We start from the raw sequence: 9,650 nt of genomic DNA, 5'->3' as shown, positions 1-9,650 counted from the left end.
AAATTTTTTTTTTTTTTTTTTTTTGAGATGGAGTCTCACTCTGTCACCTAGGCTGGAGTGCAATGGCATGATCTCAGCTCATTACAACCTCTGCCTCTGTTCAAACAATTCTCCTACCTCAGCCTCCTGAATAGCTGGGATTACAGGTGCTTGCCACCACAACTGGCTTTTTGTGTGTGTGTATTTTTAGTAGATTTGGGGATTTCACCATGTTGACCAGGCTGGTCTTGAACTCCTGACCTCAGGTGATCCAACTGCCTCACCCCTCAAAGTGCTAGATTACAGGTGTGAGCTACTGTGCCCGGCCAAACATTTTTAACAAGTAAATAAATATCTCCTCTAAACCCTCTCAACTACATTCAAGATAATAAGCAATTATCTTTCTAAACAGATCAGATTTTTTTTTTTTTTTTGGTACCTGGACTGGAGTGTAGTGGGGCAATCATGGCTCACTGCAGCCTCAACCTCCCAGGTTGAGGCTATCCTCCCACCTCAGCCTCCACAGTAGCTGCGACTACAGGAGCATGCCACCATGCCCAACTAACTTTTTTGTATTTTTTGTAGAGATGGGGTTTTGCCGTGTTGGCCAGGCTAGTCTTGAACTCCACCTCATGGCCTCCAATGATCTTCTGGCCTCAGCCTCCCAAAGTGGTGTGATTACAGCTGTGAGCCATCACACCTGGCCTACAGATCAGATTATGTCACTTACCTGTTTAAAAAGCTTTGATGGGCTGGGCATGATGGCTCATGCCAGTGATCCTAGCACTTTGGGAGGCTGAGGTGGGCAGATTACTTGCGGTCAGAAGTTCAAAATCAGCCTGGCCCACATGGCCTGGCCATAGAGATGGCCAACCCCATCTCTACTAAAAATACAAAAAAAATTGTATGTATATTTTTACAAATTCTGCAGGGTGTAGTGGTGCACGCCTGTAATCCCAGCTACTCAGGAAGCTGAGGCAGGAGAATCACTTGAACCTGGGAGGCGGAGGTTGCAGTGATCCCAGATTGTGCCACTGTGCTCCAGCCTGGGTGACAGTGATTCCACATCTCAAAAAATAAAAAATAAAAATAAAAATAAAAAGCTTAGTGCTTAACAATTAGGGCTTAACAATTCCCTAATCATAAAGCCTAAAATGCTTCAGCAAAGCATTTTAAATCCTTCTCCGCAACCAGATCATGAACTTTTCCCTTCACCAACCACTGTACTCTTCGACTACTCAATCCAAGGGTCCAGGAACCCCTAAATAGCCCCTAATTTTCTAAAATGGCATGCAAATATTTGTTTATGTGTAGTTTTATGGAATGAACATCAATGTTTTTCTCAAATTTTCTTTTTTTTTTTTTTTTGAGACGGAGTTTCGCTCTTGTTACCCAGGCTGGAGTGCAATGGCGCGATCTCGGCTCACCGCAACCTCCGCGTCCTGGGTTCAGGCAATTCTCCTGCCTCAGCCTCCTGAGTAGCTGGGATTACAGGCATGCGTCACCATGCCCAGCTAATTTTATTTATTTATTTATTTATTTTAGTAGAGACAGGGTTTCACCATGTTGACCAGGATGGTCTTGATCTCCTGACCTCGTGATCCACCCGCCTCGGCCTCCCAAAGTGCTGGGATTACAGGCGTGAGCCACCGCGCCCGGACTTCTTTCTCAAATTTTCTAGAGGGTGCTGTATGAATAAAAAAATGTTAAAGACCAACTGCAATATACTCTTAGCCATACCAGACTATTCATTCTTCCCTAGACACACGCCACCTTATATTTTTGTACCAGGTAAGGTTATTCCCTCTACCTGGAGTAACCTTGATAGTAACTGGACTACCTGAATTTCTGTTCATGACTCAACACCAAACTCCAAAATCACATCCTCTGTAATGCCTTCCATCACTGATTACCAAAACAAAATCTTTCAGTCACCATGTGTTAATACACAGTCACGCTGTGGATTAACACAGTAAGCTTTTGGAGGCAGAGGCTATACACCCGCACATCCTTGTATCACCAGAACATAAACCAGATGCTAGAATGCAACCGGATGCAAAACAAAAATATCTGTTTGAAAGAGAACGACTTTGGTTCTGGTATTCTCCAAAACTGCACCTGCCCACTTGTTATTCCTTCACTCATATGGCAAGCATTTATAAAGTTCCAATGAAATGCCTAGAGCTATGCACTAAGCAGCAAGAATATAGACTAAGACCATATACCTACCATTAAGACAACTAACTGTGAGCCAGCACTGTGGTACCCCTGCAGTTCCAGCTACTCAGAGGGCTGAGGTGGGATCGCTTTAACCCAGGAGTTCACATTTAGCCTGGGCAATATAGCAAGACCTTGTCTCTTAAAAAAGGAAAAAAGATAGCTAACTGTGACAACATAAAACAAATTATAGTCTTATTTGGTAAATGCTATGAAAAAGGTGTACATAGCTGGGTGTGGTGGCTCATGCCTGTAATCCCAACACTTTGGGAGGCCGAGACAGGCAGATCATGATGTCAGGAGTTTGAGACCAGCCTGGTCAACATAGTGAAATACTAAAAATACAAAAAAGTTAGTTGGGCATGGTGGTGCACATCTGTAGTCCCAGCTACTAGGGAGGCTGAGGCAGAAGAATTGCTTGAACTTGGGAGGCGAAGGTTGCGGTGTGCCAAGATCAGGCCACTGCACTCCAGCCTGGGTGACAGAGCAAGATGGCTCACGCCTGTAATCACAGCACTTTGGAAGGCCAAGGTGGGCGCATCATGAGGTCAGGAGTTCGAGACCAGCGTGGCCAACATGGCGAAACCCCACCTCTACTAAAATATAAAAATTAGCCGGGTGTGGTGGTGCGTACCTGTAATCTCAGCTACTCATCAGGCTGAGGCAGGAGAATCACTTGAACCTGGGAGGTGGAGGTTGCAGTAAGCCAAGATCCCGACATTGCACTGTAGCCTGGGCAACAGAGTGAGACTCCATCTCAAAAATAAATAAATAAATAAAAAAGGTTGGGCATGGTGGCTCACGCCTATAATCCTAGCACTCTGGGAGGCCAAGGTGGGCAGATCACTGAGGTCAGCCATTCAGGACTATCCTGGCCAACATGGCAAAACTCTGTCTCTACTAAAAATACAAAAATTAGCTGGGCACGGTGGCGGACGCCTGTAATCTCAGCTACTCAGGAGACAGAGGCTGGAGAATTGCTTGAACCCAGGAGGCGGAGGCTGCAGTGAGCTGAGATCATGCCACTGCACTCTGGCCCAGGTGACAAGGGTGAAACTCCATCTCAAAAAAAAAAAGAAAGAAAAAAGAAAAAGGTTTACACAGGCCTAGTGCAGTTGCTCATGCCTGTAATCCCAGCACTTTGGGATGCCAAGGTGGGAGGATCACCTGAGCTCAGTAGTTTGAGACCAGCGTGGGCAACATAATGAGACCTTATCTCTACTAAATAATAATAAAAAAAAAAAATTAGCCAGGCATGGTGGTGCACGCCTGTAGTCCCAGCTACTCAGGGGGCTGAGGTGGGAGGATTGCTTGAACCTGGGAAGTCAAGGCTGCAGTAAGCCCTGATCATGCCACTGCACTCTGGCCTGGGTGACACAGCGAGACTCTGTCTTAATTTTTTTTTTTTTTTTGAGAGAAGGTCTCACTCTGTCATCCAGGCTGGAGTACAGTGGCACAATCTTGGCTCACTGCAATCTCTACCTCCAGGGTTCAAGTGATTCTCTTGCCTCAGCCTCCGAATAGCTGGGACCACAGGCACGAAAAAAAGAAAAGAAAAAGGTCTACACAATTTGGTTATGGTACCCCTGTGAAGACATGACTAAAGTCTGTGAAAGTTTTACAACAGGACGTTAGACCTCCCTCAGAATAAAGAATCCACCCATTCACTTCTGTCTTTCCTATTTGATTTTACTTATTTACTTATTTTTTGAAACAGGGTCTCCAGCTCTGTCACCCAAGCTGTAACACAGTGCAGCCTCAAACCTCAGGGCTCAAGTGATCCTCCTATCTCAGCCTCCTGAGTAACTGGGACTACAGGTGTCCCCCACCATGCCTGGCTGATTAAAAAAAATTTTTTTTTGGTAGAGACAAAATCTTGCTATGTTGCCCAGGCTGGTCTGCAACTCCTGGCATAAAGTGAGCCTCCTGTCTTGGCCTCCTGAAGCACTGGGATTATAGGCATGAACCACTGTGCCCAGCCTCTCTCCTCTTTCCTTATAAATAACCTTCTTCCAATGCTCCTTGTCTTCTTTTCTTTTCTTTTTTGAGATAGAGTCTTGCTCTGTCATCCAGGCTGGAGTATAGTGGCACAATCTCTGCTCACTACAACCTCAGCCTCATGGGTCCAAGCAATTCTCATGCATCTGCCTCCCAAGTACCTAGGACTATAGGCACTGGCCACCACTCCCAGCTAATTGTATTTTTAGTAGAGATGGGGTTTCACCATGTCTTGAACTCCTGGCCTCAAGTAATCTGCCCACCTTGGCCTTCCAAAGTGCTGGTCAGGCCTCTTCTAATAGTAGTAAACATAACTTACTACAGGAATTTGAAGCATATAATGCATACAAATACTTATCCTATTCCCTCTTGGAAACAATCCACAAGTTAGGAAGAGCAGGAATCAATTATATCCATGCGAAAGATGAGAAAACTAAAGCTCAAATAGGTTGAGTTGCTCAAGATGGCAGTTAATATGAGGGGATTTTATTCATTTAGTGCTTATTTACTGTTAGACTCCTTTCTCTTCCCAGCCAACCCTAATCAGTAGGTAAACCACAAGAGGGAAAATGCTTTTCACTACTTTGTCCTCAGTGTCTACAACAGTACCTAGAATATAACAGCCTTTCAGTATTTGTTGAAGGAACGAACAGATGGATTTGGAAATGAAGTAAACCAACAGCAAAAGTGCAAGGAAAAAAAGCTCTTTCCCATTATAATGGAATAGTAAAAGAGAGATTTCAAACAGGCTTCTACCAGTTAGAAAGATTAGACTACATAATTGTATTGACTCAATTCCATTGGCATGTTACACATTTTACCTAATAAGTAAAGGAGGTGAAGTAGGTTTCTGTTTCTGATGTCACATTCATGGCATGTACTGACATAAATCCAAGACTTAACTGTAGGTTTGAAACTGATTAAAAGTTTTTATTAAAAGCAGAAACTAGAGAAAGGGTTCTCTAGAGTCCTGATGCTCTAACTTAAAAAGTATGGTATCTTAACTTCAGTTGTCTTCAATGTTAGTTTCAGCAGCAACAGCTATTGTATTTATGTTTTCCAACATATTTAATAAACCTTATAGCAAAGATTAGTGGAAACCAAAACTGAGTAACTCACCACCCTTTGAGCTTTGGATGAAATTGCCATTCTGCCTAGGCACAAGGTAATCACACCATATCAGAAGACAAAGTAATGGGACCAATGTTCAATATAATTTATGGGAAAGATTCATTGTTCTGGTTCCACAAATTCCAGTTCCTTGTAAATCAATTTGCCTTAATTGGAAACTATTTTCCACTTTCTCCAATATTTAGATTTCAGCAAATTATAGCTGCTGGTGGTGGTAAGATGAGTAGCTGTAGTAAGTGTGAGGTAAAGAGGACTAGACCTGAAGTATAGTTTATTCCGCTATTTCCTATCTGGGTTAACTATAACCCTAGGAAGTCATTTAACATTTTAGAGGCTAGACTTTATCAGCTGTAAAATGAGAGTAACTGGCATATATATATTGTTGGTTTGTTTCAGTAACAATTTCACAGAACTGTAGTGAGGATTAAATGACACAATGTGTAATAACTTGTTTAAAAATTATAGTGGGAGGCCAGGCATGGTGGCTCATGCCTGTAATCCCAGCACTTTGGGAGGCTGAGGTGAGAGGATTGCCTGAGCCCAGGAATTTGAGACCAACATGGGCAACATGCTGAGACCTCTCTCTATAAAAATTATAAAATGAAACTATGGGCTAGGTGCAATCGCTCATAATCTCAGCACTTTGGGAGGCCAAGGTGGGCGGATCATCTGAGGTCAGGAGTTCAAGACCAGCCTGCCCAACATGGTGAAACCCCATGTCTACTAAAAATACAAAATTAGCCAGATGTGGTGGCGTGCACCTGTAATCCCAGCTACTTGGGAGGCTGAGGCAGGAGGATCACTTAAACCTGGGAGGCAAAGGTTACAGTGAGTCAAGATCGTGCCATGGCACTCCAGCCTGGACAAAAAGCGAAACTCTGTCTCAAAAAAAAAAATTATGTTTAAAACAAACAAACCAACAATATATATATGCCAGACATAGTGGCTCACGCCTATAATCCCAGCACTCTGGGAGGCTGACACAGGAGGACTGCTTGAGTCCAGGATTTCAAGACCAGCCTGGGCAACACAGGGAGACCTTGTGTCCACAAAATAATTTAAAAAATTAGCCAGGTGTGGCCAGGCGTGTTGGCTCACACCTGTAATAATCCCAGCTACTTGGGAGGCTGAGGCAGGAGAATCACTTGAGCCCGGGAGGCAGAGGATGCAGAGAGCAGAGATTGTGCCACTGTACTCCAGCCTGGGTGACAGAGCAAGACTCTGTCTAGAAAAAAAAAAAATTAGCCAGCTGTGGTAGCGTGCATCTGTAGTCCCAGCTACTCAGAAAGCTGAAATGGGAGGATAACTTGAGTCTGGGAGGTTGAGGCTACAGTGAGCCACAATCATAGCACTGTACTCTAGCCCAGGGGACAGAACAAGACCTTGTCTCAAACGACACTAATAATCATAATCATAAAAATAAATAATATTGAGAAAATTGTCATGTTTGAACAATTAAGTAACAGTCAATAGCAACTGCTATTTCTTAGTTTATTATTAAAACTAGAGCAATTCTGTGGATGCTTCTTCAAACCATAGCCAAGAAAACACAAAAGACCCTCACTCACTGCTGGATTAAAAGTTGAAGAACAACAGCATTAAGGATCTACCATTCCTATACAATAAACTAATACAATCTAGGATTCTCAAGAGTAAGTCATTTCTATAATGAGATCTCAAACAAAGTAATAAAGTGTGAAGGGACTTTATTTGCCTACTTGGCTAGGGAAGGAATTAACCTATCTAATTTCAATAACCTTCCCTGATTCACCTAAAGGAGTCCTGGCTGTCCTCATCCCAGAGACTTGAAACACCAATTAATCTATTTTTCAAAAGGTTATTTGCAATGACCTTCTTTAGAATTCTTTATTGGCCGGACGCAGTGGTTCACGCCTGTAATCCCAGCACTTTGGGAGATGGGAGACAGAGGCAGGCGGATCACTTGAGGTCAGGAGTTTGAGACCAGCCTGGCCAACACAGTGAAACATCATCTCTAGAAAAAAAAAAAATTGGCCAGGCATGGTAGTGCATGCCTGTAACCACAGCTACTCAGGAGGCTGAGGCAGGGGAATCGCTTGAAACCAAGAGGCAGAGGTTGCAGTGAGCCAAGATCACACCACTGCAGTCCAGCCTGAGCAAGACTCCAACTCAAAAAACAAAAATAGAGTTCTTTTTCCTTTTCTGAAACTTTATTTCTTCTAACATGTAAAAAACAAAAATAGAATTCTCTGTCTTAAAGTTTAATACCAGCACTTTAGGAGGCCAAGACAGGAGTATCACTTGAGCCTAGGAGTCCAAGACCAGCCTGGGCAACACAGTAGGACCCCAATCACTACGAAATTAAAAAAAAATTTTTTTTAATTAGTTGGGCTGGTGGCCTGTGTCTGTAGTCCCAGCACTCTGGAGGCTGTGGCTTGAGCCCAGAAGGTGGTCCAGGCTTCGGTGAGCAGTGCTCACCTCACTGCACTCCAGACTGGGGAACCCAGCAAGACCCTATTTCAAAAAATAAATGCAGGCCAGGCACATAGGAACATGGTTCATGCCTGTAATCCTAGCACTTCGGGAGGCCAAAGCGGGCAGATCACCTGAGGTCAGGAGTTCGAGACCAGCCTGGGCAAAATGGTGAAACCCTGTCTCTACTAAAAATACAAAATTAGCCAGGTGTGGTGGCACATGCCTGTGGTCCCAGCTACTTGGGAGACTGAGGCAGGAAAATGGATTGAACCAGGAGGTGGAGGTTGCAGTGAGCCGATATCATGCCACTGCACTCCAGAATGGGCAACAAGGGTGAAACTCCATCTTAAAAAATAAAATAAACAAAAATAAATACATAAAAATTGGCCAGGTGCGCTGGCTCACACCTGTAATCTCAGCATTTTGGGAGACTGAGGTGGGTGGATCACCTGAGGTTAGGAGTTCAAGACCAGCCTGGCCAACATGGTGAAACCTCTTCTCTACTAAAGATACAAAAATAAGCTGGGTGTGGTGGCACGCACCTGTAATCCCATCTACTCAGGCAGGAGAATTGCTTCAACCTGGGAGGTAGAAGTTGCAGTGAGCCAATACTGTACCATTTCACTCCAGCCTGGGCAAGAGGGAGACTTAGTCTCAAAATAAATTAATTAATGAACCAATTAATTAAATTAGATAGTCGGGCATAGTGGCTTAGGGCTCTAAATCCCAGGCACCTGAGAGCCTAGGGCAGGAGGATGGTTTAAGACAAGAAGTTCGGGCCGGGCGCGGTGGCTCAAGCCTGTAATCCCAGCACTTTGGGAGGCCGAGGCGGGTGGATCACGAGGTCAAGAGATCGAGACAATCCTGGTCAACACGGTGAAACCCCGTCTCTACTAAAACTACAAAAAATTAGCTGGGCATGGTGGCGCGTGCCTGTAATCCCAGCTACTCAGGAGGCTGAGGCAGGAGAATTGCCTGAACCCAGGAGGAGGAGGTTGCGGTGAGCCAAGATCGCGCCATTGCACTCCAGCCTGGGTAACAAGAACGAAACTCCGTCTCAAAAAAAAAAAAAAAAAAAAAAGACAAGAAGTTCGAGCCTGCAGGGAGCTAGGAGCTCTCCACTGTACTCAAGCTTCAGCGACCAAGCAAGACTCTGTCTCTTAAATGAAACAAGCAAACAAACTTTACCCTAAGCTGATTATATCAATGCAGTCTTCCAACAGGAGGACATACACAAAGTTACCACTATCTAGCCAAATGTGATCAAATCCACAATCCACGCAATTCCGCGGTTTGCAGTAAGAATCTACCACATCTCATCCCCTGGATTCATTCCTTTTTTTTTTTTTTTTTTTTTTTTTAAGACAGCGTCTCGCTGTGTTGCCCAGGCTGGTCGCGAAATTCTAGTCTCAAGCGATTCTCCTGCCTCAGCCTCCAGAGTAGTTGGGATTAGAGGCGCGCGCCACCACGCCCAAAATTCATTCCTTTAATTTTGCGAAAAAGTAAGTGCCTTCTACAAGTCAGTGGGTTTCTGGTTCCTCTACAAAGCAAATCCTTCCATTGAAGGACTTTTTCCTTCCACTTTTTGTTTTAAAAAGAAATAGAGGGCCGGGCGCGGTGGCTCAAGCCTGTAATCCCAGCACTTTGAGAAGCCAAGGCGGGTGGATCACGAGGTCAAGACATCAAGACCATCCTGGCCAACATGGTGAAACTCCGTCTCTACTAAAAATACAAAAATTAGCTGGGCATGGTGGCGTGCGCCTGTAGTCCCAGCTACTCGGGAGGCTGAGGCAGGAGAACTGCTTGAACCTGGGAGGTGGAGGTTGCAGTGAGCCGAGATTGTGCCACTGCACTCCAGCCTGGCACCTGGT

At 44.5% G+C, this 9,650-nt stretch overlaps 1 protein-coding gene across 3 annotated transcripts in view; it reads right to left on the bottom strand.

Moving 5' to 3' along the window:
• PHACTR4 (phosphatase and actin regulator 4) overlaps positions 1-9,650 on the bottom strand; it is a 127,973-nt gene that overhangs the window by 117,220 nt on the left and 1,103 nt on the right. The gene's annotated exons all lie outside the window — the stretch shown is intronic.

The sequence above is a fragment of the Sapajus apella genome, unplaced genomic scaffold (assembly GCF_009761245.1).
Source record: "Sapajus apella isolate SASKATOON/1434 unplaced genomic scaffold, GSC_monkey_1.0 scaffold62, whole genome shotgun sequence".
Taxonomy (NCBI): domain Eukaryota; kingdom Metazoa; phylum Chordata; class Mammalia; order Primates; family Cebidae; genus Sapajus; species Sapajus apella.
The sequence above is the reverse complement of the archived record's forward strand: the minus strand, read 5'-3'. Positions and strand labels throughout refer to the sequence as shown.